Source organism: Sinohyriopsis cumingii, chromosome 1 (assembly GCF_028554795.1).
Source record: "Sinohyriopsis cumingii isolate HCF-2022 chromosome 1, ASM2855479v2, whole genome shotgun sequence".
NCBI classification, from domain to species: Eukaryota; Metazoa; Mollusca; class Bivalvia; order Unionida; family Unionidae; genus Sinohyriopsis; species Sinohyriopsis cumingii.
The window spans coordinates 105,526,508-105,533,474 of record NC_142961.1 but is presented as its reverse complement, the minus strand read 5'-3'; positions in this window follow the sequence as shown (position 1 = coordinate 105,533,474).

Sequence of the window (6,967 nt, the reverse complement as noted above, 5' to 3'; positions counted from 1 at the left end):
GCTACATGTACAACACAGCTTTCACAGTGGTTGAATTGCAAAAGGTCATCAGTGCCGTTTGCAGTCCCAATGGTGTGGAGAGAGCCAAGCAACCACCTAAATGACTGTTACTTCTGCTTGGTTCCTCCTCTTTCCGGCGGAATAACGAAGCGAAAGAAGTCGAGAATAGTCTACCCAAACATTCCGTCTGCATTGAGACCAGTTCCACATGGTGAGGGACTTCCTATTCCAGAACCTCCAGCAGAATATTCTCTTGATTCATCTGACGAAGACAAAGGTGAGTCGACCTGTTCTTCTCCTGGTCCATCAGCATGCAGTGATCCAGATTTTCACTGTGGTGCATCATCAACCCCACACAGAATAACACAGGAAGAACTAAATGACCTGATTCGTGATTTGGACTTATCAAAGAACAAGGCAGAATTGCTAGGATCAAGACTCCAACAATGGAATCTTCTAGAAGAAGATGTTACAATTACTGCATATCGAAAGCGCCACCAGCAATTGGAGCCTTTCTTCAGAAAGGAAAGTAATCTGATATTCTGTTCCGATATTGAGGGCCTCATGAATGCTTTAAAAATCACTCATGACCCACAAGAATGGAGACTATTTGTGGACTCTTCGAAACTGAGTCTCAAGGCTGTGCTTTTGCACAATGGAAACATTCTTCCATCTATTCCAGTAGCGTATGCTGTCCACATGAAAGAGACATACGATAACTTAAGGCAGCTACTGAATTCCATTGAGTATAACAAGTACAGCTGGCACCTCTGTGGTGATTTGAAGGCTCAGAAAATCTTGCTACCACCCCTTCACATCAAACTAGGTTTGATGAAGAACTTCGTGAAAGCCATTGACCGGACTTTGCCAGCATTCCGATACCTGCATGAAAAATTCCCTCGACTCAGCGAAGCAAAGATTAAAGAGGGAGTTTTTGTGGGTCCTCAGATTCGAGAGCTTTTCAAAGATGACCGGTTCAACAACTTGCTGGAAGGTGACGCGAAACAAGCATGGAATGCTTTTCGCCTAGTTTCTACAAACTTCCTCGGAAATGTTAGGGCAGAAAACTATAAGGAACTAGTAGAAGACATGTTGATGAAGTATAAGAAACTTGGCTGCAATATGTCTCTAAAGATTCACTTCCTTCATTCCCATTTGGATTTCTTTCCTAGCAACTGTGGTATTGTTAGTGATGAACACGGCGAACGTTTTCATCAAGATATCGCAACAATGGAACAAAGATACCAGGGAAAATGGTCCACTACAATGCTGGCTGACTACTGCTGGACACTCCTCAGAGATGCTCCCGAACAGCTGTACAAGAGACAGGCGAAGAAATCTAAGATGTAGTCAATGACTTGATTTTTTATAGGTAGGCTATTACAGTTGACCTTTTACTATTGGAATGCATTTCGTTATGTAAACATTAATTTCTTGCAGATTACAAAAAAACTAGAGCCAATTTTGCAATTTGACTGTCATATTCGTGTTCAGCACATAAAAATTGATAAGAATTGACTAATTTTATTTCAGTAACATGACTTTTGTAAAAATTTGTTGTCCAGTGTAATCTTATTCTGCTGAATATTACACGTTTGGGAACTTGATATACTACAGTCTGTTGCTGTGCAGTTGGAAATTTCTTTGTTGTGGGGGGTGGGGGTTGACAGCATCATTACTTGGGTGGCCGGTGTTGCTCAGGTAATGGAGTACGTCTGTTGTTGTTTTTCACTAACGTTTGAGTAGCTGTTTATAGACTGTACGTTTTTGTGGCCTGAAATTTACATGATATCAATTGGGGGAATCTTTTTGTCTCTTAACTTCTGAATTAAGTACTTTCAGCTACTTGTGCTTGTTAATTTCTTTCTTTCTGTAATATTTGCCTTTTCTTTCATTTTTTTCATGATGCATCCAAGTTTGTTAATTCCAACGACTTGTTTCCTAAACCATTTTGGGTTTGTCGCTGAGATTGGCATAGTGTTGGGCGCAATATAGAAACCTGTACGAAAACATCCGCCCTGACTTTAACCAGATTCCAGGTGGAATTTTAAAGCGGATTTCACTGAAAGCCTAGATTCCACTTATTATAAATTTTAGGTGGGTTCAGGGCGGATTCAGGGTGGAATAGAGCCCGAAATATGCAAATTAGTCCGTCTATTACTAGGCGGAATTTGTTTATTCCGCCTACTAGGTGGAATGTGTTTATTCCGTCTACTAGGCGGAATCTGTTTATTCCGCTTATTCAGCCTAGATTCCCCTTATTATCACTTTTAGGCAGATTGAGGGTGAAATATAGCTCGAAATATGCAAATTAATGTTACTAGGTGGAATCTTTACTTCTGCCTAATTAGATGGAAATACCTGCAGAAACCCCATCCAATAATGAAAATGTCAAGGCGGAATTCAGACGGGTTTTTTAAAGCAATTTCTGCCCAAACCATAAAAAATATACTTCAGATTTCTATTAAACTGCCTAATGATTTTTAAACATTATTGGGAATCAATGATATTTATTCACAGTAATATTTAAAATGGATCATAAATTTTATTTTGACAGACATTATCAAATAAGATTTAGGTTTTTCTTGTCCTAAGGGGCAATGCCATTTTCTTTCTTGCATACAAAATCTAATCCAACATGGCATCACTTAAGTATTTTTCATTTCACTTTGACGTTTGGTGAGATTTCACACACATTTTGACCAAAACTTTCAATGAAATTATGTTGAGGTCTCACTCAAATTTCTTTGAAATATTTGTGAGGTTTCACAAGAAAATGGCTAAAACTTTTGTAAGATTTCACTAAAATTTTGATCATTATATAGTATTTTACTGAAGTTTTTTTTTAATGTTTCAGACATTTCAGCAGATTTCAAAGAAATAATGGATATGAATTAAACAGGACTTTATTAACCAAGGTGATATTTAAGTGTGCATGAAAACAATTATACTGATGTTGTAATTATATAACATCCAAGGCAAGAGAAATGGGAGTTAATAATAATAAAAATAATAATGACTTTATTTAGAGAAGGTAATTCAGTTAGTTACAGAATTAATCTTCCTTGAGGCCTTCTATCTGTGATGTACAACATATACAGTATATACAACATGATATGAAGTATCTGACACTAAATAATTAAGTGGTTTTACAAATCAAAGTATCAAGCCTAGAACATGTGCACAGGCATCTGTGAACACATAAACATATATAAAATATAAAATATTATTCTGCATTGAAAAATTCTGCCGTGAAAATAATGCGAAATTACAGAAAAGCATCCATTTGAGAGGGCCGCACGATTCACCCAAAACCACCCAAAACCTGCCCCAATCCGCCACAAACAGTATGTAAATCAAATGAAATATAATCAAAACCACAAGAAAACATTGGAAATAGTACTATCTTGTTGAAACAGAAGACAAATTATGCCGCATTTATTATTTACATCGGATGGAAATGACAAAAGGGAGACAAATGTTACTGGATTCATCACCATATCAAGTCAAAGGCGGACCCATTATGTTCCGAGTACAAACGGCCTCATTGTGAATCAAAAAGAATGACAACAGTAACATATGCACGATATTATAAATATGTTTACATGCATTTGTTATTGTCTTTATTAACATTTTGTTGTCGCTAAGGGCTATAGCAGTCTATTATGTTTCTTCTTGACATTTTAAATAAAAATAAAATTGAAATCATGTAAAGGTATTGATTCTTTATTTTTTATTTTTTTAAAACTAAGTGCTTATGCATTATTTTCTTTATAATTCAATTCACTGCATTTAAGAATAGTATTTCTTTGGTTAAAGGTCACCGGCCATACTCCAACATTTTCCTATTTATATCAAATTTGCGTTACATGATTAAAAATAGTTATACTCGCACAAAAAGAACAAAAAAATTATCAAGTGTAAAGAAGAAATAATAATTTACTTACTAGAATTAGAAGTATACAACGCTGTTACTTCCCCTTAGTTACGATTTCCCACCTATAGAGGACGCAACCGGAAATGACGCACATTTATCCCTACCAGACGAAGTACATGCTTCTTTTTGTCGAATAATAAAACACTATAAACTATGGATAGGGAATATTTAGATGAAACTAATGAAAACTAATTTACTTTTCAGCCTTATATCGGTATGAGCAGCAGAGAGACTGAGCCCACCAACTATTTCGTCAAACAGAACCTTCTATCGAAAACACTCTTGATAGAAGGTCTTATTTCACAAAATAAACCCTCTATTCAGAAAACTATGATAAATAAGCCTTCTCTGCTGACCAGAAGGGTTATCTCATGAAAAATATCTACCTATATAACTACTTCTCGATACAAGAGTCTACTAGACGAAACATTCGGTGGCTCAGTCTCTCTGCTGCTCGAAATGCTAGCGTTTCTAATCCTAGGATTTCTAACTAAAAATTGTATCCAACCCAACTCGATACCGTGTCCGAGGATCATGTAAATTTATCGTTACAAATCCGTGTGGTTTTGCCTGAGCACGACTAAAGAAATTTCTGAATTTATTTATGTCCATGTCACCGCTGCACCAAGTCTGATGTATATTTCGTAACGTGTGTGCGTCAACGCCGTTAAATACCGCGAGAACGTTACAGTTATCTCTGATCACTTTTGGTATTTGTGTATACCGTTGAGTTACATAAATCACATCAGTGTTTTTGTGTCGTCCACGTGAAAATATCCTGGCAGGGTTTGATTGTCTGTCCAACATGATATCATCGTACACGACTAAATTATCAATACTCCCATCAATATCATCGATACTCGGTGCTTCATCAATATCAGTTATAAAATCAACAACATCTTCTTCACTTATCGATTTTGCACTTTCGTTAAAATCTTTTAACACGCTGTAGCATCGCTGATCGTCCACAGATGGTGCTATCAAATATAATTTATCCCACTTCATCCACTTCATTATTAAATTAAGTAACAACTGTGTCTTACCCGACCCAGATGGACCTATAATAATCATTCGAACAGAATTTGGTAGCACTGAGTTATGTTTAATTGGCTCTCGTCGCTTTGACGCAGAAAAGTCAGTAATCTCCATTTGAAATGTCTTTGACATTTTTATATATCATAAAAATAATATGGATTTATATTGTGTGAAATGCCGAGCACGTACCCCAACTGCGGATATGACAACAATTACAACAAAAAATAATCGACAACCGCTTACAGGCAAGTATGAACGATGTGGCATAAAAAAGTTTAAATTTATTATAAAAAAGGGAGGTGATATTGCAGCCAATTTAGCCAAGTTACCAGGAACACCATGGGGGAAATACCCAAGAGAAAAACATCTTCCAGGATATAATTACTGTGGTCCTGGAACCCGACTTGATATCAGACTTGATGCTCAGGATCAGCCAAATCCAGGTGAGTATCCGATAAATGCTATTGATAAGGCGTGTCATGCGCATGATGTAGCTTACCGAAGTAGGGATTTGCAACAGCGCCATCTCGCGGACGTGAAATTAATTCATGCGTTAAATGCCATCACTGATAAATCTTTCAAAGAAAAGTTAGCTAGTTGGCTAATAAAATCTGCGATGAAATCTAAGCTTGTATTAGGCGCTGGTAATTAATTATAATGGAGTCGATTTATTATTCCCCAAGAGGATATTGGAGAGGTAGCGCAGCAATTAGTAAACTCGCTGAAGCAGCAAAAGTTACAAAAGTTACTGCTAAAAATTGGTTATCCCGACAGGCAATATGGCAAATTTATCTGCCGCGTCCTAAACAAATTCACTTTGCACATTTTAATGTTAGTGTGCCAAATGAGGTTCATCAGGCTGATATATTATTTCTGCCACACGATACCGTTCGTCGCCGAACATACAAGTACGCGTTAACTGTAGTTGATGTTGCAAGTAGATACAAAGATGCGGAACCGTTAACGACTAAAACAGCATCCGAGGTTGCTTCTGCGTTTGAACGAATTTATCAACGAGGTGGTGGACCACAGAGTGGTCTGCGATGGCCAAATTTATTACAAGTTGATCCTGGCAAAGAATTTCAGGGTGCAGTATCATCGTTGATGAAGCAACATAACGTCACCATCAGACGAGGGCATACTGAAATTCACCGTGATCAGGCAATTGTTGAGCGATTTAATCGAACACTTGCTGAGCGGTTATTTGGATATCAATACGCGAAGGAATTCATTCAGGACAAGAGATCGCGCGAATGGGTTGCAAGATTACCAAGCGTGATAGCTGCGCTAAATAATGAGATTACACGAACAACCAACATGAAACCTGCCATCGCAATTACGAAAACACAAGGTGTTTTTCAAAAAAATATACCACGAAAGAAAGAAAAACAAAAAATACTGGGTGATGTTACAGTTAGATATTTATATGAACCGGGTGAACTTGAAGGTGGTAAACGAAGACCAACTGATCCAATTTGGAGTGTTACCACACAAAAGATATCCACTGTGACAAGATCTACTGGTAGACCAGCAATCTACAGGTTGGATTCAACTGCTCCTCAACGTGGATTCACACGTGAGCAATTACAGAGGATTCCTGAGGATACGCAATTACCACCGCGATCACTTAACTAGCGCTAACGCCTCTACGTCGATTGCACTCAAGACAGGTCAACATGATATTATCACGTGTATGACCGCGATTGTTATCTTTTCTGTCTACTGTGAATTGTCTTGGATTATTACTCGAAAACTGCCATAGCATTTTACAATTACAGCTCGCGCAGTATTATTCTGCTGTTGTTTCAGCGCAACAACGAAGTCAACATCAAGGTCGAAATCGCGATTATTTTTTTGTCACTCTGTTTGTAACCGGCGAGTTTTCTTTTTATTACATCACCATCGGTGATGCTGTTGTTTTCATTATTAATTTTATCAGTTATTGACTCAAAATCCGAAGGATTTTTCAAGACAATTCTTCGCAGTTGAGATATT